The sequence below is a fragment of the Ambystoma mexicanum genome, chromosome 11 (assembly GCF_040938575.1).
Source record: "Ambystoma mexicanum isolate Mex_15411 chromosome 11, UKY_AmexF1_1, whole genome shotgun sequence".
Taxonomy (NCBI): Eukaryota; Metazoa; Chordata; class Amphibia; order Caudata; family Ambystomatidae; genus Ambystoma; species Ambystoma mexicanum.
The window spans coordinates 248,233,460-248,260,620 of NC_090934.1; the positions used below are offsets into that span (position 1 = coordinate 248,233,460).

Genomic DNA, 27,161 nt, shown 5'->3' on the forward strand with positions numbered 1-27,161 from the left:
ATTCTGTGAAGAAGGAGTAACCAGAATGCCGCGTGTCATTTCGCCCACACGATAGCTGGGGCGGACTGGGGCAAACTGAACTCACTGCCGAATTATGCGCCGTGCTTCGCGCCTGTCAGGAATTTTTAAAGGTTGTCCTTCAAAATTAAAGGCACAGCGCCCAAATTGGAATCTCCAAACAAACAAAGTTCCGGCAGTAGCTGCAGCTCCTCTCGCAGACACAGACTGGGGCAGACTGAACTCACTGCCGAACCTGTGGCTTTTTACCCAATTTTTCCAAAGGAATTGTGCTCTAAAATGCACCAGTTGAACCGGTTATTTTTAAAAGGTTTTCAGGGGAAGGACCCCCCAAACTCTCCTTGGTTAGTTCAGGCTCCCTCGCTATGCTTAATTACTCACACACATTTGTGGGATTCATGGACGCAGCTCCAATTTAAAAAATCACCAGCTGCAACGGTGAGCTGCGATACTTTGTGAGTGTGGCATGGGTGGGGTGTAGAGCAATCACTCTACTCCAGAAAGCCCCTGTCACTCTACCTTACCTTCCATAGCATAGACTGCCATAGACTTAAAACAAGACATACTTAGGAAGACTTGTGACCACTGTAAATGGACAGTAAATCTTGCCTTACTATGCACATGAACTTACCTGCCAATTTAGCCAGTGCCACACATGTAGGGAACTGAACTTTAGCTTGCGTCGCATCTAGACAGAAATGTGATAGTTAGCATGTGCCACACTCAGGACTCCTAACTTTAGCTTGCGTCGCATCTACATAGAAATGTGATTGTTAGCATGTGCCACACTCAGGATTCTTAACTTTAGCTCGCTCCGCATCTACATAGAAATAAGATTGTTAGCGTGTGCCTCACTCAGGATTCTTAACTTTAGCTCGCTCCGCATCTACATAGAAATGTGATAGTTAGCATGTGCCACACCCAGGATTCTTAACTTTAGCTCGCTCCGCATCTACATAGAAATGTGATTGTTAGCATGTGCCACACTCAGGATTCGTAACTTTAGCTTGCGTTGCATCTAGATAGAAATGTGATAGTTAGCATGTGCCACACCCAGGATTCTTAACTTTAGCTCGCTCCGCATCTACATAGAAATGTGATTGTTAGCATGTGCCACACTCAGGATTCGTAACTTTAGCTTGCATCGCATCTACATAGAAATGTGATAGTTAGCATGTGCCACACCCAGGATTCTTAACTTTAGCTCGCTCCGCATCTACATAGAAATGTGATTGTTAGCATGTGCCACACTCAGGATTCTTAACTTTAGCTCGCTCCGCATCTACATAGAAATGTGATTGTTAGCGTGTGCCTCACTCAGGATTCTTAACTTTAGCTCGCTCCGCATCTACATAGAAATGTGATAGTTAGCATGTGCCACACCCAGGATTCTTAACTTTAGCTCGCTCCGCATCTACATAGAAATGTGATTGTTAGCATGTGCCACACTCAGTATTCGTAACTTTAGCTTGCATCGCATCTACATAGAAATGTGATAGTTAGCATGTGCCACACCCAGGATTCTTAACTTTAGCTCGCTCCGCATCTACATAGAAATGTGATTGTTAGCATGTGCCACACTCAGGATTCGTAACTTTAGCTTGCGTTGCATCTAGATAGAAATGTGATAGTTAGCATGTGCCACACCCAGGATTCTTAACTTTAGCTCGCTCCGCATCTACATAGAAATGTGATTGTTAGCATGTGCCACACTCAGGATTCTTAACTTTAGCTCGCTCCGCATCTACATAGAAATGTGATAGTTAGCATGTGCCACACCCAGGATTCTTAACTTTAGCTCGCTCCGCATCTACATAGAAATGTGATTGTTAGCATGTGCCACACTCAGGATTCGTAACTTTAGCTTGTGTTGCATCTAGATAGAAATGTGATAGTTAGCATGTGCCACACTCAGGACTCCTAACTTTAGCTTGCGTCGCATCTACATAGAAATGTGATTGTTAGCATGTGCCACACTCAGGATTCTTAACTTTAGCTCGCTCCGCATCTACATAGAAATGTGATTGTTAGCATGTGCCACACTCAGGACTCCTAACATTAGCTCGCTCCGCATCTACATAGAAATGTGATTGTTAGCATGTGCCTCACTCAGGATTCTTAACTTTAGCTCGCTCCGCATCTACATAGAAATGTGATAGTTAGCATGTGCCACACCCAGGATTCTTAACTTTAGCTCGCTCCGCATCTACATAGAAATGTGATTGTTAGCATGTGCCACACTTAGAATTCTGAACCCTAGCTTGCGTCACATCTAGATAGAAATGTAATTGTTAGCGTGTGCCACACTCAGGAATCTTAACTCTAGCCTGCGTCGCATCTAGATAGAAATGTTATTCTTAACATGCACCACACTTAGAATTCTGAACCCTAGCTTGCGTGGCATCTAGGTAGAAATGTGACTGTTAGCATGTGCCACATGCAGGACTCTTGACTTTAGCTTTTGCCGTTGTTAGCATGTGCCGCACTCACATGGAATTCTGAACCCTAGCTTGCGTCGCATCTAGATAGTAATGTGAATGTCAGCATGTACCGCACCTAGATGGAATCCCATAATTGTAAGGACAGCAATGCCAACTAACCAACCAACAATTCCATCCCTCTGCATGCACCTCTCAAACTCTATCCAAACACAACCACAAGCCTTAAACGCAGCAATCCGCACAAACTTCACAACACTGCAACAACAAAACAAACCATACATAGACTCGCACAACAGCACACGACGACTATCGACAGTAAAACACCCCAAGCCCAACCAACGGACCCACCGGGCTGAGGCTGCCAACAGCACATCCCTGCTCTCTTGCACTTTTCCAGCTTATTCCCACTAACCCACTCCCTCTCCTCCCCTTTTTCAGAGCCGTCAGAGCGCCAGTGGACCACTTTGGTGGTGATAGTGCACGGTACAAATGTCCTTTAACATTAACATTAACAACTGTCCAGCGAAGGCCAGTTTTGTGGGATAAAGTGATCAACCTCCATGACTCAGTGCACTGTGCAGCAAGTACCATACAGTCAAACAAATTGTTAGGAAATGCACAAATTGGGATTTGTGAATTTGGGACTGATTTTCTTTGGGGCCTGTAACTCTTTTCTGTCCTAGTGTGACCCTGGTGGGTGTCCAGAATCCCCTCTCTCACTTTCAAAAGTCGCACATGACGGTGTTTCCTCTCCCACAGCAATGATTCCTCAGGCAACAATGCTTCGGCAGCCTCCTCGAGGGCATTGTCACAGCGCTGTGGGCTTCATTTTAGGGGGGCAAGGGTGTTTGTCTGCCTCCCCAAATTTTGTGGCACACAATTGTGCCTCACTCATTTAGTTGGGGCCCCTATCATTTAGATGTCATATCCCTCTCACCCTGCCCCCAACATTTTCAGCAAAGTTACACCACTGTGGATCGCCTTTGAAGCACAATGTTTTCCTTTTCCAAAGTAAAACACTTGTGGGCGCAGGATCACTGACTGCCCGCCGCCCGGCCACTTTTTCTGGCAGTCATGGACAAGCTGAATTCCAGCTCAGAAGAATGCTTCAACGTACACACATTGCAATACCAGCTGCCCTGAATGAGAAGTGCCAGGGTCGGACCAGGGCATACAAGGTTCCTGCACCAATCAACAAGTGGGCTACAGTCGCAAACGGAAACTTCTTCCTTTTGTGACAGAATGTAAGAAATTACACAAGCGGCAGGTTTTTTGGAAAATATGTTGCACATTGTGCATTTTTGTTCAGTAACACTAAACAAAACTACTAGATGTATCGTGAAGTTAATCATAAAACTGGCCCACTTTGACCACTAACAGGCCCACTACTGTCTGTCCGAGCCTGGTGAGTCCCGAGAATACAATATCGTCTCATAATTGTGCCTCTGGCAGCTGTCGTCATACATGCAGTTTCTACAACGGTTTAAATGTTTTTCTTTGTACTGGGAATCCAGGCCCAAATTCGATGAAATTACAAGAAATCAGAAGATGGCATTAGCACATTGACGGTTCCAAGGACGAAGTAAGAGTATAATAAACACAAAAATATGAATAAAATATATTCCATATATTGCCACAAGATGGCGGAAAAGACCAAAACATTACACTCAACCTGCAAAACAAACAGTAGAAACACTACTTACCTTTGAACAGCAGACTGGATACATTAATATTAAAGTCATTATCAAGTGCGCCGATGAAGGAGGCAAATCGAGGTAAAAAATAAAAGACTTGCATTATGAACTCCAAGACTCGCACTCCTGCTCCTTTCTACTGCACTAAGATAGGGTGACCCGATTTTTTTTAAAAACCGGGACAGGTCATAGATATAGAAGTAGGACTAAAGTAAATAAAATTAAACGTTAGTCCTACTTCTATGTTGCTGGCCTGTTGCGGGGTGGCGGGGAGGGTATGTGCTCACAGGCACACTCCTCTCATAGGAGGAGAGCGTCTGGGAAGGGAAGGGGGAGGAAATGGGGGCGTAAAAAGCATTTCATGCCCCAATTCACGCACGAAGAGTTGTTCTGGGACCCAATTTCGGGATTGCAAAATCAGTTCCTGGAAAAACATGGACAGGGTTTATAAAATCCCAAAACTCCCGGACTGTCCTGGGAAAACCGGGACGTCTAGTCACCCTACACTAACAGTCTCCAGCTCTATTCGAACGGTACCCAGCTGAGCTCAGCGTGAAATGCACTGAAAGAGAACACTCATTCTCCTTCGGCATTACCTCCACATGCCTCTGCCTCGTACCTCTTCTTTCGGATAGGAACCAGCATCATCCTGGTGAAAGACTCTGGACAACGTTGCCGGCATTCTTGCCGTCTCCTCCTAATGGGCAGTGAGTTTTGCCAGCCAAGGTGGGCAGGCGCTTCTTGATCCCCTGCGGGGCTGGGGGCTCAGGTGACCATTTCTGCATGCACAGGAGTCGCGTAAGTCCTCCTCGACCCCCCTTGCGAGGCAGTGACGGCGTTAGTGGCAGCAATGCCCTGGGCGAATAGGTGCTCCCCCCCCATCGCCACGCGCTCCTGGTCAATGGGGGGGATGGGCAGGCACAGCACTTTTTTTTATTTTTCTATCTCTCCCCACTTCGGCGCCTGGCAGTTAATCACTGGAACAGGGCGCTCATGTGCCCTATTCCAATGAAAATCGTCTTGCTCCTGCATCAGAGTGAGTAGGTATTCATCTCAGTAGGGTGCCTATTGTTATTAAATGTGCCCGCCGCCGCGAACCTGGCGTGGTGGGGGGGCTAATGGCACCCTGGGAGGGCATGGCACCCGGGTGGTCACCCAGCCCACCTGCGTTAAGGCCCGCCCTGCTGCGAGGCCAGGGAACAGTTGATGGACCGGCATCAGGATAGCCCCGGGATGGTCAGACTCAAGGCTCCCAGTAAGATACAGAGCCCAAGGGTGCCGGGCGGCTTTGCGGGGCATGGCCGTGCTTTGGCACTCGTCAGGGCCCAGGCAGAGAGGCTGCCATTTTGTGGGGAGGTGGATGGGGGGCAGCAGCCAATTGCTATAAATATGTCGGCCTGCCACGCTGGAACAGAAGACTATCTGTAATGCATCCTCTGCTCTGAACCTGGTTGGTGCCATTAATGGTTAGAGGAAAAGTTGCTCATTAGTCTTGGTTATCAGGGTCGTGTCACAATGAAAAACTCTCTGCAAGCTCCTTGCGGAGCGGCATGGATTTGCCGACCGGAGCCTGCTTGGCTCCCTGCTTGATGGAGGATTTAGTGAACAGTCCGCCATTATTTAAACGAGACGCGGCTTGGTTGTCATAGGTACCGGTTTCCCTCTTCTCCAGTGTTTCATTCTCTGGTCTCTGGAAGAACACAGCATTACAGGGAAGTTAATAGCCAGCCCTTTAAATACGATGGGAAACACAAAGAGAAAAAGAAGTACCTGCAACATACCGAAGACTTGCACAGGCCTAAAAAGAAGAAAGCGGTTACCAAGAAAATAGAACAAAAATGTTCCCTTAAACAAAAATCAGGAACAATACGAAGCAGTTCGTCCAGGAACATGAAGGACGAAAGAAGAGAAAAGGGACCCCTTTCTAGCTCCTCTTCATCGTCATCCTCTTTGAATTCGGTTCTGTCTTCGTATGATGACCAGACCTGTCCAACGTCCGAGCTTGGCCCACACTCCCCGGGTTTTCATGCTCTTCTACGCGTCTCTGGGGAAGAGCATGACATCTCTGGGTTTACAAAGGCCTGCAATAAAATGCATTTCCTGTCTTCCCTCCTCCCTCGCCAGTTATCCGAGGATGACTGTGAAACCATTTAAACAGAGCTATTTGGGCAGAAAAACCCACAGGGCGTCTGCGGTGGCATGTGGCCACTTAACATCTCTTTGTAAGGGTTAGTGAATAGAAATGAGGAGTCATCAGCTAATTTGGATCAGGAAGACCAGAATAAAGGTGCAAATTAATATCCAAGTCTGTCCCCTTTTCAAGGTAAAGACATTTAAACGTTCGCTCTTTTTGTTTTTATTTTGACACACACAAAGAAGGGTTTGCAGTTATGATATGATATGATAGGTTATTTATAACGCACTTAACACCCAGAGGTTTCTAAGCACGACCCAGGGATCCGACCGGTGATGCTCCAGTGTCGTCTTGTCTCCAAGGCGAGCATGTTGCCCCTGAGCTATCCTCCCGAGACATGCAGTTATGCAGTTATGCAGAAGCTACATTTTCTTGGAACTACAAATAAGTAAGCAGGATGCCTTGGTTAACCAATGAACAGACACATGATTCACACTATGCTTTGTTCTGGGACTTTAAGTGTTGCGAATGCATCTGCAATAATACAACAAAATACAGAGTCCCGAAACTTAGTGATAGTCCACTGGGTTATGTTTCGGGAAAAGGGATCATTAAACCAGTATAACCGAATGGATTTTCTTTTGTCATTGCTGGCATACCAGTGATGCACAATATTCAATGTGTAACATATATGCTCTTCCAAATCGATTCAATTTGTGTAGAAAATTGTTTTATATATATTCCTTCAATCAAATATTTTACTGCACAATTCTCTTTTTCTATTATAAAATAATGTCCTTTTTGAAAGCGTTTTTTATATTAAAAAAACACACATGCCGAAGTATCCCCTGCGACATATCTTGTAACAATAGCTTCTTAAACATGGGGTATCGCATTATTGTTCAAATCTCTAGAATATCAAAGTACACACTACTTCTCATTATTCAAAATCCATTTCTGATTTCTGAGGTATTTTAGTACAATTCAATATATTATTTACCCTTTCTTCAGAATTCAGCTATTATGTGGCATTGTTCCTCAAGCCTGAACATGATTCTGTTAATCTATATAAATATCGAACCTTCGTCGGGTGTGCCAGTTATCTCCATCTTGCACAATTTATCATTATTATTATTATTATTATTGTTATTGATCTTTTATAAGACACTTAATATCAACAAGTGGTTTCTAAACATGGGATCAGGATTCGAACCTGTGTTGCGCTGCATTGTCTTGCTTTGAAGACAAGCACTTTGCCCTTGAGGTATTCTTCCTCCACAATTTAAAATGTCTAAATACACCAATACAAAAAAGACAGCCTTTGACTTATACAACACCAAAGGACAACCAAAATGAATAAAAACCTTTAAATTGTTTTTTTTTTCATCTAGACGGACCTGCAAAACGACACACAATCATTTTGATTAAGATTAAATCCATTACATATTATGCGGAACATGCAGTTTGTAATATATCACCTATGACTTCTTAGGAGTTCCCTAAGGGAAATCGTCTTTTTGTAGGCCACAAACGTTTGCGCCTTCATTCTGAAAACAATTCCAAACTCCTTTCAGCTAATGTTGAGAATATACCACGTTGTGTCCGCCTCTCATTTCAGACACTTCACACCGGTCTTTGGTCAAGAATAGAAATAAGCACTACTGTAGCTATTAGGATAGAGGTGGGATCATGGATGCCCACGGTCCCTTGCGGGAACAGCAGGAACTGCCCTTCCACTGCCGTGTCAAGACTTGATGGTCGTGTGGAATAGGATGACCTCTGTCCCTAAATACCAAACAGGGAGGTAACAAGAACTCACTGTTCAGTCGTTAGGGCCACAGGTGACAGGTACCAGAACACTGGAACCCCCGAAGAGCTGTAAGGAAACAAGCAACTAGCGTATGACACAAATAGGGTCTGTTAGCGCAAAACAGGCAAAAATGTGGATGTCAATGTCAAGGAGGAGCTCTTACCTAATGTTGGGGGGAAGGTATCCGTGAAGGAAAACCAGATAGTATGTAGTCGAGTGAGGGTTCCCTTACGTGTATTCCGTACCCTCAGTCTGTGGAAGAGCAGCAGAAATGGGGAGTCTGTAGCAACCAGCTCCAGGATGGGAACACACACTGGACGCCCCTGAGATGGTTATTGGTGAGAGAGTCACTTAGCAAGAGGATGGAAAAAACTGGTAAGGCAAAGAGTCCAAAAAGGTACAAGCACAGGGTTCAGAATCCAGTAGAGAAAACGCCACAACAAAAACTGAATACAAAAACAGTCTGTGCAGCAAAGCCGTAGGTCAGATATTCCAGGTAGTCAGCCAAGAGAAAAGCAAACGCAGCCAAAAGGGTTGAACCAGGCAAAATCCAATAGACAAACTCCATGGTCAAGATAATCCAAAGTCGAGACGAAGACAGAACAAAGTAAAACGCCAAATGCTGAGCCTAAACAACAGCTGTGAAGCGTAGTAAGGCGCAAAGCGCCGTTATTTAAAGGTTGCTAAGGAAACCAAGTCACGTGACCATGAGGGACGTCATGAGACCACTCCATAGCCTGAGTACGCATGTCGGGTGTGGCCAACACCAGTTTGTTCTGTACAAAGGGTAGACCCTCGCAATAAACACGGTCCCAGTCCAACAATTGGTCCGGATGTTGAGCCACCCATGTGCAGACTGAGGACAGCAAGGAGACCAGGGGTGTGCAGAGGCATATCATATGCTTCTTGGTAAGAATGTGCTTGGGAAAAACAGGAAGAAAGACCCCTCAAGTGATTGAGACAGGCATCAGCCTTTCCATGTGAAACCCCTGGTTTGTGTTTGATTACAAAATCATATGCGGAAAAAAACTGGGGCCAACGTACCTGGCGACTGTTGGCACATTTGAGGGAAGCCAAATCCTGTAGGTTTCAGTGATCAGTATACACAATGGTTTGGTATATGGCCCCCTAGGAGATGATGTCTCCAAACCTGGAAGGCATCTTTTACAGCTAATACCTCATTTTCAGTGACAGTGTAATGTATCTCTGCATCCATGAACTTGCGAGAATGAAAAGCAACAGGATGCAACTGACCAGAAGACACACATGTCTGTGACAAAACAGCCCCCAAGGCAAAGGACGAGGCATCCGCCTCAACCACAAAAGAGTATTCGGGATTGGGATGCTGGAGAACCGGGGACATGGTGAAAGCAGACTTTAGTGTGTCAAAAGCCTGTTGCTGTTCTGAAGACCAAGTATAAGGTGTTCGGGGGCTGGTCTATGCCGTGAGCGACGCTGCTATGGATGAAAAACCTGAAATGAAATGCCTGTAATAGTTGGAGAAACCAAGAAAAGATTGAAGAGCTTTAACAGTTGTCGGGACTGGCCAATCCAGGACTGCCCGCACCTTGGTGAGATTCATTGAGAGTCCCCCTGGTGAGATACAGAACCCCAAAAAGTCGACTTCAGTGACGTGAAACTGACATTTCTCAGGTTTTGAAAGAGGGCATGCTCTCTGAGCTGGGAAATCACCTCCCTAACATGTGCCACATGCTTTTGCAATGATGATGAGAAGGCCAAAATGTCATCTAAATAGACAATGGCATACGTATCCAAGATGGTTTATGGTCATAATCTCGAAAAAAGAAATCTCGAAAAAAAAGGCCGAAAAAAAAAAGTCAAATTGTTTTTACTGACGTTTTTTATTCGAAATGGTGGTTCCCCCCCCACCAACCCCCCTTTTTTTTCCCTTTTGTTTTTAAATCTCGGACCCCAAAATAAATATATAATTAAAAAGAGAAATTCGACTTTTTTTTCGGTCTTTTTTTTTCGAGATTATTGTTAGTCGAGATTTTTTTTTCGAGATTTTGACTGACCACCATCCAAGATGTTGCTAAAGACCTCATTCATAAAGCGCTGGAATATTAAATCGAAAGTGATGGATTCTCTGTGGACATCTTGGACAATTAAAGTGAGGGGCACGGTTTGTTGTCGGATGGGTATGAAGCTAGCGGTGTATCGTCTACAGCCTGTACAGATTTGGGTCAGGATTTATTTTGCAGAGGTAGATTGAGTGTTGCAGCTACGGATATGTCAATGTAGTTGCCAGTGCCCCTGAATCGATGACTATATGGACGGATGTCTGACCTCAGATGTTGTTATCAAAACCGCCTGAACCACTACCGGCCTCACATTTCCAAGAGAAGAGCCCATCCCAAAGAGGTTCAATTGTGAGCTCATCCGTGCCCCCGTGTCTAAGGACAAGCCTTCCGAAAAGGTGACGGTTTGGGTTTTGGGCGGCGTGGGCATTCTCTGACATAGTGGCCATTCAGACCGCAGTAAAAACATGCATTAGCTGACCTTCGTCGCTCCCACTCTGCAGTGGTGATAGGACTACGGACCTCCCCCCCGACCTGCATGGGTTTTCCAGGGTCTGGAGGTGAGGAAAAGGACGTAGAGGCCAAAGAACCTGATTCCGTCTTCCGTTCTGCCCATCGTGCGTTGACCTGTAAAGCGAGATCCATCAATAAGAGATATTGTGAGGGCAGGGACGGAACCACAGCCAAGGCATCTTTCATTGTATTGTTCAGACCCCTGTAAAAAAACACTGCCTTCTTATTCTCAGGCCAAGAGGTTTCAACTGACAATTGATTGAAGCAGGTGATATATATTCGATCAAAGAATTTTTACCTTGGACCAGATCAAGTAGTTCCAAATCTCGTGATTGGGCTTTGTGACGAGTGTCAAAAACCCTGGTAATTTCTGCTTCTAGCAGCTCAAAGTCGTAGAGAACCGGGCTATTGCTCTCCAGTAGTGGGTTGGCCCAGGTAGCAGCTATGCCGCTCTGATGGGACAGGGGAATGCGGATTTAGTTGTAGAGTCAGGGAAAGCTTGTGGCCTGCAGAGAAAGTGCAACTTGCACTGATTAAGGAAAGTAGAGAACTTCCTAGGGTCCCCACTAAACTTCTCGGGAGCCGCCAGAGGGAAAGGAGTAGGCACAAAGACTGGCGTCGGAGGCATACTGTTGGATGCACTAGGTGGAGGAGTAGGATCTCCAAATTCGGGATCAGGGGGCAAAGCATGGCGCCCGCTTTGTATGGTATCAAGACGTTGATGTATAGCAGCCGTAGTGGTTGCCATGTCGGCCCGTAATACAGTCATTTCTTGGACCAGAGTAGCCAGTGGGTCCCCAGTGGAGGCATCCATAACCCAGGCGGAAAGGCGGCTTCACAGTCTGTCAAGACTTGATGGTCGCGTGGATTAGGATGACTTCCGTCCCTAAATACCAAACAGGGAGGTAACAAGAACTCACTGTTCAGTCGTTAAGGCCACAGGTGGCAGGTACTGGAACACTGGAACCCCCAAAGAGCTGTAAGGAAACAAGCAATTAGCGTATGACACAAATAGGGCCTGTTAGCGCATAACAGGCAAAAATGTGGGTGTCAATGTCAAGGAGGAGGTCTTACCTAATGTTGGGGGGAAGGTATCCGTGAAGGAAAACCAGATAGTATGTAGTCGAGTGAGGGTTCCCTGAAATGTATTCCTTTTTCTCAGTGTGTGGAAGAGCAGCAGCAATCTGTTAAGGATTTCAATCAGGCAATACAACCGGGTCTCGCCTAGCACCTAATGCACAGATGAAATACTTATTTATTGTGTCTATAGGTTCAATATTCTGAGTGATATACCATTCATATCACACCCTTCTCAAAATACCCCCTAGTTCACACTGGATCAGGAATCTGGCTGGTTGGTAAAGGTAAATATTTATTTATAATTAAAATTCAAATCACGCATATGTTTTAACATATAGGGCAGCAATCACCAATGTGGTGACAATACAATTGAGAAAGTAGGTAAGGAAACTGAATTCACTTTTGAGAAGCACAGAAGATAAAACACAGGGAAAAGACAGTTTTGGGTTGTGAAAAGATAGCGTTTAAGTTAAGATTTACCCTGCAAAGTTCTCAATTCACAAATGAGCAATTTAAGATTTCCCCTGCAAAGTTCTGAATTCACAAATGAGCAATTCGACACAGATGTAAGTAAGCAGCAGGTATTTAGTAATGAAAAACAGTGTATAGGGTTTGAATGCAATCTTCCCTCCCCAAACAAGAGAGAAAAGCATTTTGGAACTTTTACACTTTTAAAATGACAGTTGAAAAATGGCTCAGAAAAAGAATGAAAAGTGTGCAAAAATCCTTAAATTTATTTCAATTCCTATGGGAGCAATATTGAACAGGTTCTAACAAACAAAAGCTACAAGATGAGCGACAGTATACACTTTAATTCAGAATGGGAGTTTGGAAATACTTTGAATGGGAAAACACACATGGAAAACCTTTGCAAAATCACGAATTCACACCTAATGTTCATTATGCGATTTTAAATGAAAACGGGTCAAATATACGGTTTTTAGTTGTGGATGTAGCTACAGGTGTTAGGTTTAAGTGAGAGTTGAAATTAAGTCTCTAGCTATAAAATTGAAGAAGTTATGCAAGTTTGAATGAGAGGCGTTTTTGAAAATACAGGCGCGAAAATGAAAATAGAAATCAGTTTTTACAATGACAATTATGCTCTAAACTAGGGTATTCAGGCTGGTTACCAGTTTGAAACACAGTAAGCCCCAGAGTGGTCCATGGAAACCAATCCCAGCACCTCTGTGTCCGCCTTGCAAGACTCAGTCGAATAACCTGTGGGATGATTTTTAAGGGTTTGGGATTTTCACAAGACAAAAGGATTTTCAAGACATTATCACAAGCACAAGAAATCAAAGCATGGTTTCAAGACTGCTGTGGCACTATTACAAGTTCTTAAGTTAAAGAGAGGATGGGTTGAGATATGGGGATAGGCCAAGGTAAGACAAAGGGCCTCATCATGAGTTTGGCGGTAACCCTTAAATCCGGCGTTCGTGCTATTACCGCTGGATATAAGGGTCCGCCAAATCAGGGGTTCGGTGGATTTCTCCCCAGCTCTAAGCTGGGGGGGAATCCGCTGAAAATTTGCGCTATTACCGCCGGTGGGAAATCCGCCAGCAGTAAGAGCGTGAAAATTCCCCATTGAGCCCAATGGGGAATGGGGCATTCCCGAATGGGCTCAGTGGGGAATGGGGAAATACATTACCGCCAAACCCGTGATCCGGCGCTAATAGCGCTGGGGGGTTTGGCGGTAGGGCTAATACCACCGGCGGTAATACCACCGGCATTACCGCCCAACTCGTGATGAGGCCCAAAATATGCTATGGTTGACTATGATTCCTATCTATACTTACAGTCCACTGTAAATTAAGATTGGACCGTCAGGTTCTGGTCATCACGGGTCGGGTCTACAGGCAGAAGGGCACTTCTGGCGGGATGGTCAGCTGGGCACTTCTGGTCAATTGAACTGGCACCTCGACTGGATTGGATTGGCCCTTCTGATCACTGGACACTCTATATTAGTGGTATGGCGAGTTTCAGCAGGCAAGCTTGAATGGTAGCAAGCCAGACTGGATCAGAATTATCCTTTCCTGAAGTTTGGGATAGTTCAGGATTTGAACCTAGCTGAAAGAAGTTCAGCAAATGCTGGGCCTTGGTTCTGCAAAGTAATCTGGATCAGGACAAGATGAAGAATTCTGGAAAAGGGTGAAGAAGTCAGGACCAGACCGTCACGCGGAAATCAGGATGTGGTCAGGAATCAGTGTGTCCTTGTCTGTTGTGAGGTTCCCATATTTATCATGCCAAGTGATATCACTCAGTTTATGGTAGTGGCAGAATTACAAACCACACCCACACGGCTGTGATAGGTCAAAGGCACTTTCCTTTTTTTGGTTGGAAGCCAGAAAGAGCTGTCATATTTTATGATGTGACTTGGGAATTATTTGAACCACAATTTAACTTTGTTACAAATACACATTTCTATAATTATGCCCCCTAATAAAATCAGACACATGCCTTCCATATTTTAGGGGTTATATTTAGATCCAACTCCTACGTCAGTGAGAGCTGGCTTTGTCTTTCTGTGGAATTTTGTTAATTTTATTCATAAAGATTTGGCCTAACAATTTCTAATTCAGTAAATATCTGTGCAATCACCACTAGAACATGGGTATACAATATTAGCCTTGCAGCATTAATAGTTTTGGCGCAATCAGTGTTAGTTTATAACTTTTGGTCCTTATGCAGTACCAGGTTCAATCATATCTTCAAAGAAAGTGCATAACATTAGATTTACAACAACCAACTTTTAGATTTATCCTCCTTCATGTGGCAAAGTTACAGATATTTAAAGCTTAATTACAAATAGGCATTTAAACACCAAAAGTCCTTTAGCAGTTTTTTTTTACTTTTCTTTTACTGGCAACAGCTGTCAAATTTCTTTGATCAGGGTGGGGATCCTGTTCCTTGGGAGGGAAGTTTTCTGCTCCTCCCCTGTGGAGGTGAGTGTTCAAAGATTGCCATTGTCTTTAGCTGAGTCCCAGACAAAAGTCTGATGGGTTCTTTGTCTGAGTCCCAGATAAAAGTCTGATGGGTTCTTTGTCATTACTCCCTTTCTGGGCAAACTCCTGGAAAAGTTGGCCATCTCTCAGCTTAACCTTCATTCCAATTCTGTTGGCTGTCTCCATGACCACCAGTCTGGCTTCAGAGCTGCCAGAAGCACGGAAACTGCTCTCCTGAACATCTGTGAAGATCTGCTCTCCAACCTTGACTCTAACATTCCCTCTGTCCTCATCCTCCCTGATCTCTCTTCTGCCTTCGACACAGTGAACCATACCATCCTGCTCAACCGCCTCAGTGAAAACCTGGGTATCACTGATCAGGTGCTGGCCTGGCTGACCTCTTTCCTCTCAGATCGACCCTCCAAGGTCCAACTTGGGTCCTTCCTTTCATCTATCTTCCTCACTACCTGTGGTGTTCCCCAGGGGTCTAACCTCTCGCCCTGGCTTTTCAACCAATACCTGGCAACTCTCGCCCACTGCATTGCCACTTTTTGCTCAAATTTCCAGTGCTACGCTGATGACACTCAACTAATGTTCAGGCTGCCCTCTGCCGCCTCCTTTCCCTCTCTTATCTCTGATTGTCTAACTACCATTCAAGATTGGTGTGCCACCAATGATCTTTGTCTGAATGCCAAAAAGATGGAGATCCTCCTCATCGGCACACCTTCACCATCCTTTCCCCTCACTCTCTGGCCAGCCTCCCTTGGCCCACCTCCTACCCACACATGCGAGGCTAAGAACCTCGGGGTCATCTTTGACTCCACCCTTTCCTTCTCCGCCCACATCTCTGAGGTCTCTAAAAAGTCAAATTTCTGACTGCACCTCCTCAGAGGTACTCTGCCTTTCCTCTCCTTCCCCCAGAAGCTCATGGTATCCCAAGCTCTGGTTCTCTCTAGCTTTGACTATTGTAACAGCCTCTTTCTAAATCTCCCTGCCTCTACTCTCCGCCCTCTGCAACTAATCCAGAACAGGACTGCGAGACTTGTCCTTGGCCTCAAGCCCTGAGATCGTATCTCTCCAGCTCTGAACTCTCTCCACTGGCTCCCAGTGGATGCAAGGATTAAATTCAAAACCCCCTGCATTGTCCACAAGGCTTTCTGGGGCCTGGTTCCAAAATACCTTCAGCAATCCCTCCGCGAATACCTCCCCTCTCGAGCTCTTCGCTCCTCTACCTCCAACTCCCTCAGGATCAGTCGTTTTTCAAAGAAACAAGCTGGGGGTATATCTGCCTTCGGCTGGGGCCTCCCTCTGGAACAGCCTCCCTGCCACTCTAAACCTTGAGGAGAACCATCTCTGGTTCAAGAAGCACCTAAAGACCTTTCTCCCCTGCTGATCTGTTCTCTCTTGGCACTGTGCACCTGTCCACCCTCTGCCCTCTGGGCCCACATACCTGCTCACCCTGCCACCCTCCCACACTGCCTCTGGGCTACCCCTTGCACTGGGATCTGTATCTGTACTCATACAGCCCCCCCCTTTTTCTTCCTGCACTTTTCAGACCTACCCTGTCTGCTGCCTTAAACCTAGCACTTGTAAATTACTGGCTGCACTACCACTGTTTGTTGCCTTTATTATTTATTTATTGTTATTTATCTGTTTCTCTTCTGCTTCGCACTTTCCACTTCTCCCCCCTTCCATGCACTTTTCCCCTTGCCCTCTCCCATGCACTTGCGCGTTCTCAATGTCACTGGGCCTAGTAAGATCGCTGTTTTGTTCTCCCTTGTTCCCCTCCCTTGCCTTGTCACGCTCTGAAACACTTGTGTTCGAGCGCGATAGAAATAAAACATCAATATCAATGAGTATGCAAAAACCTCCCAGCAGCAATTAAGCCTTTCCTGTCGGCAGTTACCCATTCCCAGGCTGAGGCTATCAAATCAGAATTAAATCGTTGATTAGCTCCAGACTGGGTTTTAACTTTAGGTTACCTACATGTTTCATTACAACATATAACTTGAACACAATTTGTAGGTGGATTTTTACATTTAAAGAATTAGGCCTTTCAACAAAAACATGCTTTTAAACAGGTGATTTTGCACTTTCTTCAGGGAAAAAGCACATTTCCTCTGCTTCACACACATTTTATTCAGCCCCAGTTCTTTCCTTGAATGCTGGAATTTGTCTGCAATCTGGATGTATGTATCCAGCCTTTGCTTGGAGTTCTCTCTGCACAGCTGAAATTGTTACATGTGTCCATTTTTAGCCCGCGCCCCCCCAGAACTGAAAACAATGTTGCTGGGCTGACTTTTTCATGAAATACATTTCTTAGCTGCTGTCAGTCAATGAGGCCCGGCTCCTCTGAGCCACTTGGATGATCTGTAACCCTGTTAATTTCAATGCTTCACTGGAAAATGAATGGATCTAGCGCCAAAAACAGCACTTTGAAGGTTGCAAAGCTGCATTTTAAAAGGCATTTTTGGTTTTTAGCCCAATTCTGTGGCCTTGCTTCATGTTAAATGTAACAGCACCCACTGGCATGCTCCTGCAGTGAGAAATCTGTTTTCACCTCCACTTTGACTGAGTGGCAGGGGTGTGCAGCCTTTTGTGATTGTGACCCACACGCAGTTTTGCAGATTTCTGTGTGTACCGGGGTTAGCGCATCCATTTTTGGCTGTTTCTTTCCCCCTTTTGTAAAGTGATTCAGTGGGGCATATCGGAATGGGTCAAAATATCCCACAAAGAGGAGTCTGTAGCAACCAGCTCCAGGATGGGGACACACACTGGACGCCCTCGAGATGGGTGAGACAGTCACTTGGAAAGAGGAGGGGAAAACACTGTTAAGGCAGGGAGTCCAAAAAGCTACAAGCACGGGGTTCAGAATCCGGTAGGGAAAACGCCACAACAAAATCTGAATGCAAAAACAGTCCGTGCAGCAAAGCCGTAGGTCAGATATTCCAGGTAGTCAGTCAAGAGAAAAGCAAACATAGCCAAAAGGGTTGAACCAGGCAAAATCCGATCAACAAAGTCCGTGGTCAAGATAATCCAGAGTCGAGACGAAGATAGAACAAAGTAAAATGCCAAATACTGAGCCGAAACAACAGCTGTGAAGCATAGTAAGGCGCAAAGTGCCGTTATTTAAAGGTTGCTAAGGAAACCAAGTCACGAGACCGCGAGGTATGTGTCACATGACGTATTGCAATCCGCGGTTCCCTGGCAATGCAGGATATCGCCCGGTGATTTGATAGACGCCAGGGCAGCTGCCAATGCAAAAAGGGGCGCAAACGCTCAGAGGGATGCAGATCCAAATGCTTCATCCGAATGCCTGGAGCCGTTCGTGGTCGAGGCAAACGGAACCCACTCTGCTGCTGCGATGTACCAGATGTAGAGATGCAGGTGGGTGATATCGGGTGTTGTGAAAGTGAAGCAGGGGCATTGTGGGACATGGAGTCCGTGGTGTGGGACATGGAGTGCGGGACATGCCGCTATCTGATGCTTGGCTTACAAAGGGTTTTCTCACCCGGTGTTGCATAGCGCAGTGCTCCACCTCTGGAAACATACACGCCAGTGCTCCACAGCTATCTGTAGGAACTGCCCTTCCACTGCCACTACCACCACTTTACTAAACTGTGTGATCTTGAGCAAATAATTGTATCTCCGTGTGCCTTATCTTATGATGTTTATGTGTAAGCCCTGCCTTTGCCCTGTGCATATGATGGTCTAATAATTAAACAGAACACATATGTGCAGTTGTTTTTAATTAACAAAACAGGATTATTTGCATTTTCCCAAATAGAAAATAATTAGAGATGCTGATGGTAAGTTGCAAAGGAGGTGTTCTTTTTTTCCAGATTCCTAATAGTAAATGTTCATTTGATTTCAGGCATGCATACACTGCAGGGACGCATGAATCACAGGGTTTTTCATTTTCAAATGTAGGCAGGTATGATGATGACGCTGAAAGGAAATATCTGGCCATGGTGAAGGCCCTATTAGCCCAGGCTTGGGATGGCACGGGATTCTCTGAATGCAGGGAGGATCTGAGGAGCCGAAAATCACACAATATAAATACACCCCGAAGATGGGTCTTCCCCTTATTTCTAATATTAAGGATAACACCCTAAAAGAATGGATGGAAAGATCAAGAAAGCATTTCTCTGGCTTGCTTTATGGCTAATTTTTACCCCCCGAAGGGTACAGAATCTTTTCACCCAGAAGCGGTTCAGATTGATGACATCATAGCCAGTATGGTGGGATGGTCATCTATGGAAGCCGAGGAAGTTGCAGTGCATGATACATTAGATAGGAGATATAATCCAGCCCTAAAGAAGGTCCATATGGGTGTTCATCTAGCCCTTAGGGCCGATATCTATTTATCCTAAACTGAACAAATAGTCCTACGAGGATTCAAACAGTTGCCAGTTGCACAAATACATGGAAGAACAATCCAATTGTGCACTGTCCTAGCAGATATGCAGAAGCAGACAGAATTCCTTTTGAATGTCTCTTATGATGGTGTCTTGGGTACAGCCATGGAAATGTGGGCAGGCCTCCTAGTCTGACGGCTCATTCATGTGAGGGACTGGAAAATGGAAGGGTCTCAGAAATCTACCAGCTTGAAGAGTTTGTTTGAAGGGAACAAACTATTTGTAAAATCATTAGAGGTCAAGGTTCATAATGTTTTTCATTCGGAAAAACAAGCAGATAAGTTAAGAAGGAAGAGCTCCTCTACCTACAGACACAAGTCATCATGGTCCAAGTCCCAGGTGCATACTTCAGGGGGCAGAAACAATCCCTTTTTAGAAGGTGCAGGAGTTTCAGTCAAGACCTGGAATGGCGAACAATTCTATGCATTCCCAGAAGTTCTAACAACTACAGCACATTGGTGGGTGGAAGACTCAACACTTGTTGCAGTCTAGGAGAGGTGGTCTGCAGATGCCTGGACCCTCCAGAATGTCCAGTAGGGATACCAGATAGAGTTTCTAGCCCTTCCACTTCAGTCAAACATGACCATAACACCTATTCTAAGGAACAGGACCAAGAGCAAAGCCTTGTCCAGCGTCATCTGAGAGCTGCTGGAAAAGAGGGTAATTGCAAGCGTTCACCAGGATAAACAGGGTCAGGGGTTCTATTCTTGGGTGTTTTTGGCCCCAAAACCTTCAGGGACATTTGGATTGATTCTAGATTTAAAGGCCCTGTATATATGTGTGGAGGGGGAACTATTCAAGATAGAAACCCTTCAAAATAATCATCCCTATGATAGTAAAAGGGGACATGTTAGTATATTTGGAACTTCCGGATACTTACTACCATGTGCCACCCAGGTGTTCCAGCAGAACATGTTCAGATTCTCGGGGGTGGGGGGGGCAGTAATTGTCAATTCCAGGTTCTTTGATTTGGGTTGACAATGGCTCCACTGGTCTTTATGAAGTTATTGGTTCCATTAGTGGCTCTACTCCATCTGCAAAAGATCCAGATTTTCCCCAATCGTGACAATTTGTTGGTTTGCCAGGCCCTACAGGAATGGGGGTATGTGATAAATTGTCAAACATACTATCTGATTCCTTCTCAAGATGTGATCTTCATAGGGACTCCATTCTGCACCAGACAAGAAAAAGTATTACTCTCTCAGTAAAGAGCACCTTAGCTCCAGACTACTCTTCAAAGAGTCCCAAGGCATGGTTGTGTTTTGGCACACAAGCTTCTGGTGGTTTAGGGCTACATGGCTTTGTGTGTCTTTTTGGTCCCGTGAGCATATCTCCACCTCAGGCCCCTCATCCACATCTCATGTGGCAATGGCTTCCTGCTTCCCAATGCTGCAATTCCTGGATTGTGATGTCACATTTCAAGAATGGCTCTGAGGTGGTGGTTATGTATGGAGTATCTGAGAAAGGGGATTGGCCTGGAGCACCTCATGAAGACCATTCTTATCACAGATGTCAGCGGCCGGGTGTGAGGGCCACCCTGGGTTCCATGTCCCTTGGGAGGAAGTGGAATCAGGAGTATTTCCTCAGGGCTCCAAATGTATTTATTTATTTATTTATTATACATCTCTGTAAAGTACTACTCACCCGGGGGACTCAGAGCACACAAATTAGACAAGACAAACAAACGACACAGGACCAATATGGTACTATCAAGGCAGAATCCAGAAGTCAAGTTAATTGGTCAAACTGGGAGACTGAAAAGTATTAACGGCCTTTTTTCAACTTTAGTAAGTGGTGCAAGATCTTAAAGCAACAGGAATTACATTCCATTCTTGAGGAGCTCGTACATCAAAGCTACAACCTTTAAAAGTTTTCAACTTGAAGCAGGGCTGAGGAAGAGTCTGGGAGTTTTTCCTGACGATATTGCCTATCTTTCAAGGCAGATTTCAAGCATTTGAAAGTCAAAGTGAGAATCTTGAGCCTGATTCGTTGTTTTACCGGCAGCCAATGTAGTTTTCTCCTAAATTCAGACACATGGGGCCTCATTACGGGTTTGGAGGTAGCCATGCCGTTCTTACCGGCATGGCTACCCCCCAAACCGGGTACCGGGTCCGGGTCCCAAAAATAGGGAATTACCGGGCCATGCCCACTTTTGCGGGCCCGGTAATTCCCATTCTCGGGACCCGGACCCGGTACATCCCCATTCCCATTTGAACCACCATAGGGCTCAATGGGAATGGGGAGGATGCTAACAATGGACCCGTTAATGAGCAAACCCGTAATGTGGTGGCCCGGAATGACCGGTACCTTACTGGCACCGTTCATTCCGCGGCCGCCAGCCTCGCAATAAGGCCCATGGTCTATTCTGGACAGACCAAAAACGCTCTGACTGTGCCATTCTGGGTAGTCTGGAGGCGATCCATTTTGGACTGTGAGGAACCTGTAAGCAGGCTATTGCAATAATCAAGCTATGAGTTAATTAATTCATTGGCGAGGAGATATCTACTGTTTACAGAAATAAAAGGTCTGATCTGGTGGAGAAGCCTAGTAATGTATCCACAAGAGGACCGAACAGATGTGACTTCATAGTAGGTTCCAAGTCCAGCTCGACCCCAAGGACTTCACCTTGGTGCTGTCTGGAATTACAATGCCCAAGATATTAAAATGGGAGTATGAGAGGTCACCAGGGGGCGCACAGGCAATGGCAGCCTGAGTGCACAGCTCCCGTTGTGACCGGGCATTTGTAGGGGATTAAGCCCCTCCCCAACCCCCACGGCAGGCCCACCTCGACGATTTCGCTTGGCGACTCCCCTGGGCACCCCCCAGGCGAAAGAGCGGCGTCCGGGGTCCCTGGGGATCCGGAGAGCAGAACGCGGACTAAGCAGCCGCAGAGCCGGAGGAGAGGCAGGCCCCTCCCGCGTCCTCTCAGATTCATGATCCGGCCTGCCCCCTCTGCGCGACTGGCCCCCTTCTCCGGCCCGGAGGACCGGCCTGGACGGGGACCGGACCCCCGATGGCCCAGGGGCACCACAGGGGATCGGGGGTCAGGGCCCCCCCGCCCTTCGTTCCTCCTCCTCGCCCGGAAGGCATCGCGCAAGGATCCCCCTGAGCAGTGGACGGCAGGGATTTACTCGGCACCCGGAGGCCCGAGACAGTGATTCTGGGGCCCGGTGCCCCCCCTGGCCCACGTGGACGGAGCGGATCTGGGCCCCCCCCCCCAGGAACTTCAAACGCAGGCCGTCGCGGCCCTTTGGGAGGACGAGACAGCGGGACCGCGGGAGGCCCGGGGCCCCTGGAATACACCGGCTGGGGCCATGGGGCACCGGTGGAACGCGCTGCCCCCCTCCCGACACAGAAACAGCGCCACCGGACTACGGGATTACCCGGGAGCGAGGCCCCCACCTGTCGAGGGTGGGGCGTGTGCCCGCCCGGTGGTGGCCCCCCCACCCCCCTTTTGGGGAACAAGGTACGGACAACTTTCCGGGCTCCCGCAGGTCGGGTGCGGGACCTGTGGCGCGCTTCCTCCCTGCAAACCCAGAGAGACCCAAGCCCGCGGACAAACGGCGATAGGGACTGGTCGGACGCTCACCCCCCCCCCCTTCGTGATACAGAGCCAGTGCATCTTGACGCGGGGGATACCCGGGTGTGAGGCCCCCTCCCCCCTTCCTCGAAACAAGAGCCCACAGGCTGGGAGTGAGAGCCTCAGACCCTCTCCCCCCGCCCAACGAGAAAGGCCCTCCTGGCCTGGCCACAAGGGCCCACCAGTCGTCAACATCCCCTCTCCGGGAGGCCCTAGGAGGCCCCTGTCTGGCACGATGAGCTTGACCAGGGTGTGAGGCCCCTGTCTGTGGACAGGCGGGGTGTGTGCCCGCCCCCCCGGACCACAACACCGCCCGGGGGCATCAGTGAAGCACTCAACTTGGTGAGGGGTGACCTGACCTCGCCTCCCCTTCTTCCGGACACTCCCCCTGGGACATCCCATGAAGGAAGCCGAGTACTGGGCCGGTGGGGACCCCCACCCCCTCTTGGGGTCGCAGGGTTTCGGACTGCAGAGCATAGGGAAGCACCAGATGAGCTGGAGGGAGGCCCTGCAGGGATACCGCTTCCAGGAGATTGCAAGGGGTAGCGGGGGCACGAGCCTCAAGAGGATCATGGCCCAATCGGAGGGCGCAGCCCCGTCCTCGGCTGCAATGGAAAGGGGCTTTGCCTCAATCTTACAGGAAATCAGGGATATGCGCTCCGACATTGCCCAGAAATATGAGAAAATGGACCAAAGGGTGGACAAGGTCGAGGACAGACTGTTACAGGTCGAGACCAATCAATTGTCAACAGCAGCCCAGGATGTACAATTATGCATGAGGCTGGAGGCCATGGAGACAAGGGACGAGGAAAGGGCCCGGCAGATGGATGATTTCGAGAACAGGGAGAGGAGAAACAACCTCAGAATCTTCGGAGTGCCCGAAATGGAAGGGGAAACGGAGAGGGACGTCACCCGTGCAGTGCGTGAGATCATCACCCTCTTGTTCGCAGAAGAGATGAAAACTGAACTCACTTTCGACAGGGTACATAGAGCGGGGGGCAGGGTGGGGGCCCCCAGGTCGATTTTGGCCCGGCTCCACTACTACTCGGAGAAAACGAAAGTGCTGGAGGAGGCCAGAAAGGCCAGAGAAATCACCTACAATAACGCCCAGGTCTCCATATACCAGGACCTCTCTGCCTACACGCTGGCCAAGCGTAGAATGTGCCGCCCCCTCACGCAGCTGCTCAAGGAAAAGGGCGTACGCTACAGATGGGGCTACCCATTCTCCCTGACTTTTGAATACATGGGCCAACGATCAACCCTGATTACGGAAGAAGACATAAGGGGAGCTATTCAAGAGTACACAGTGGACACGAACCCCAGGAGGGGTCCAACGGGGCCGGAGCATGGCGGACCTAATGGCCCTGGCCCGTCCGGTGAAAGAAAAAGGCGCATTGGCGCAAGGAAATTCAGGAAAATGAATACCCCCTCCCCAGCGAAGGACAGAGAACGGAATGACTCAGAGGACTGATAACGGGGACGACCAGTCGGGTCCTGGACTGATGGGCGCAGAGTCTGAGAATTTACTACTAACATCGTCCCAACAAACAATAAGTATGAGGGGCCCATAAGCGGGACGCAGCCGCGGGGGGATTTTAGGGGGCTCAAGGTGATGAGCTTTTTACGCGATTTCCTGGCCGAGGTAGGCAGGCTGGTGGTTCGGCGAAAAGCCAGCGATGGCGGAACTAATTGGCTGGTCGCTGGGGTGGGGGGTGGGGGGGGTTATACACGGAAGTTGGGGTTGTTCAGTTATGGTTTGGGGAAGGGGGGCAGTTGGGGATTGGTTCTAGGCCCACCCGAGCGGTAGGGGAGGGGGGAGCAGGGGAAGAAAAAGCTGACCTAAGGGAGCATGCACGAAAGAGCAATGGGAAGACGTTGACCGTGAGAGGAAATTCTGGATCATGAATGATAGTCTGCCCGCCCTGGGGGTGGGCTCCCTTAACGTACGGGGCTTAAACACCCCCACAAAGAGATCCCTGGTCTGCAGGGAATTTAGAAGGGCCAACCTCGACTTTCTCTTTGTGCAAGAGACTCACTGGCCACGGGGGAAGGAGCCCAAATTGCGAGGAGGAGGGATCGGGGAGGTCTTCAGTGCTTCCCACAAATGCAAAAAGAGAGGGGTCGCTGTGAGAGAACGGATCTCAACGACCGGTGGGGGGTGTCTGTACTTCCGCTCCCTATATGGTGGAGGGGAGGCACAGGAGACCCCAGCCAAGATTCTCTATTCGGTAGCAATGGTCGAGCAATCAAGGCCTAGCTTCTCAGGAGGTGATGCAGGCTGGTTCTTAAGTACAGTGTATCCCCAAGCCCCCACAAAGGAATATCCACACTCTGTATTGGTTAGAACACAGTCTTTATATAATCAATAGTTAAGGTTATGTACATTCATCATGATAACTCACTTTGTACTCCGGCAAAATATACAATGACAAATATTTACAACCCTAAAGTGGTACCACCCTAGATCTCATTGAAGTGCATGAACAATACTGTACAATGTCACACAGACCAATAGAGTGAAATCAGCAATAGAGAGAGGAGAGGAAATAAGATGGTTGAGCAATAGGCAGAATACTGACCCCTACCACTAAGCACAGTTCTGTGTGGAGATCCCCCCACCTGTGCAACCTGTAAAGAACGATATAGCACAAGCCCAGTCCATATATTGCTCTGCAAGTCTTATTTTCCCCTATAATGTTTTTACCCCCCCAATGTACCTGGTGGAGTCGAGTTCCTCGAAAAGGCGTCGACAAACGTCGAGCGACTCGCTGTTCGGCGACGGGGAATCGACGACCCTTCTTGAATGCCTTCCTTTTCAAGCGGGAGGCACGGGGCGTCGAACGTCCGTCGACAAACGAGGTAGAACGATGTCGAAGAGGCGGCAGCTTCGTCCGAGCGGTGCTCGTTGGCGTCGGGGCGTCGGCGTCCTGCAAGGCGGAGGTGTGTGGGGCACCTCGATGACAATAGTTCTGGACCGCAAAGATTGTAGAGACGGGAGCCCAGCAAGGGCGTCGAGTCGTCCGAGTCTTTGAGGTCGTCGGGTGGCGGGAAACCCACCGGCAGGTTTCTCCTCGGCGCGTTGGTCTTCCTCTACTTTCTCCAGCAGGATAAGCGGTCGACGATGCGGTCGAGAGAGTCCTTCGATTGAATGTTCTTAGGCAAAGGAGCGGACGGCTCCGGTCGTCGGCGGCACGGCGTCAAGTGGTTCCCACGGCTGGGCAACACAACTTCGACGGGCCTCCAGCGGTTCCACAAACCTGCGAACCCTGGTCGACGGCAATGGACTTCGACGGCGTCGATGTCCGTGTGCTTCACCTCGATCTCCTCGGCGGTCCCGTCTCGGGTCGACAGCCTTTCGAGGATCTGTCTTCCAGGGCGCTTCGGCGAAGATGGAGCGGTGCTCGATGGTCCCTCGGAGCACGGGAAGAGGGCGCCTTACCAGGTCCTCTCTCGGGTCAGTCCTCGACGAACACGGCAGCCTTCGGATCGGTCGAAGCAAATGCAGCAGCAAGTCTTCTTCTTCCAGCTGGGCGTCGAGGGTCAGCAGTTCCAGTTACTCTTGAGTGGAGACTCAGCTTCTGAACGCTTCTGAACAATTTTCAGTGGTGAGAGGTCCCCAGATATACTATTCTGTCTCTCATCCACACTGCTGGCACACACACAGCAGCCAATCACACAGAAGGGCATTCATGCAGTCAGTCAGCCAATCAGGCACACAGTGCATTCAGGCCACACTCCTCCCTTTCAGACACTCACAACAAGGAATGTGGATTGGGACAAGTACCCAGCCATTCAACACTACACACTGCATTCAGGCCAGTTTCGGGCAGGGCTGTCTCAGTCTTTGTCTCACATGCCAGAAACCAGACAACCACAACAAGGAGTGTATATTGGTCACCCACTCCATTCACCCAGGTCCCACCCACAGGAGGTACCCACAACATACAGTCAATGGGAAGGCTCCAGTCAGTCTAGCTGGGCCTTCACAACAACACCATATATGGAACTTCCACCCAACAGCCAGTCAGGGGGAAGGGACAGAGTCAGGGCTTCCCAGGACCTTGGGAAAAACAAGACAACAGGCAATAGAAAGCAAGAGGCCACAGGGGCCATCTTGTTTCTATCAGGAACCAACTGATCCCAATGGCAGGGCCTGGGTGTCCCAAAATGGAGGACACTCAGAGCACCTGGCAGATTCAGCATGGAGCTGCCACCAGCCCATACCCTGCTCTGTGGGCCACCCACAGGTGCCCAAAAAACATACACTAGGGGCACAGGGTTGTACCCCTACCCATGGGTGCCATAAGGGTATCCCATGGGTCTGTTCACCAAACCAAAAGAGAGAGCTGCACTGCCAGGAGTCCCACATGGACTCCTGGGCAGAAAACATAACAGAACACACGGTAAAAACAGTAATAGGACAAGGATTCAGAGGCCCTGTCCCTCAGATGCATTTCCAGCATCACAGTCGCCATCTTAGTAGCGAGGAATG

The 27,161-nt window shown here is 47.9% G+C and overlaps 1 long non-coding RNA gene across 1 annotated transcript in view; it reads right to left on the reverse strand.

Annotated features, from left to right (window-relative positions):
* LOC138504692 (uncharacterized) overlaps positions 1-27,161 on the reverse strand; it is a 125,072-nt gene that overhangs the window by 38,573 nt on the left and 59,338 nt on the right. Inside the window, exon 2 of the long non-coding RNA XR_011279905.1 lies at positions 650-706. This is a non-coding gene — a long non-coding RNA (uncharacterized lncRNA). The remainder of the gene's footprint in view (positions 1-649; positions 707-27,161) is intronic.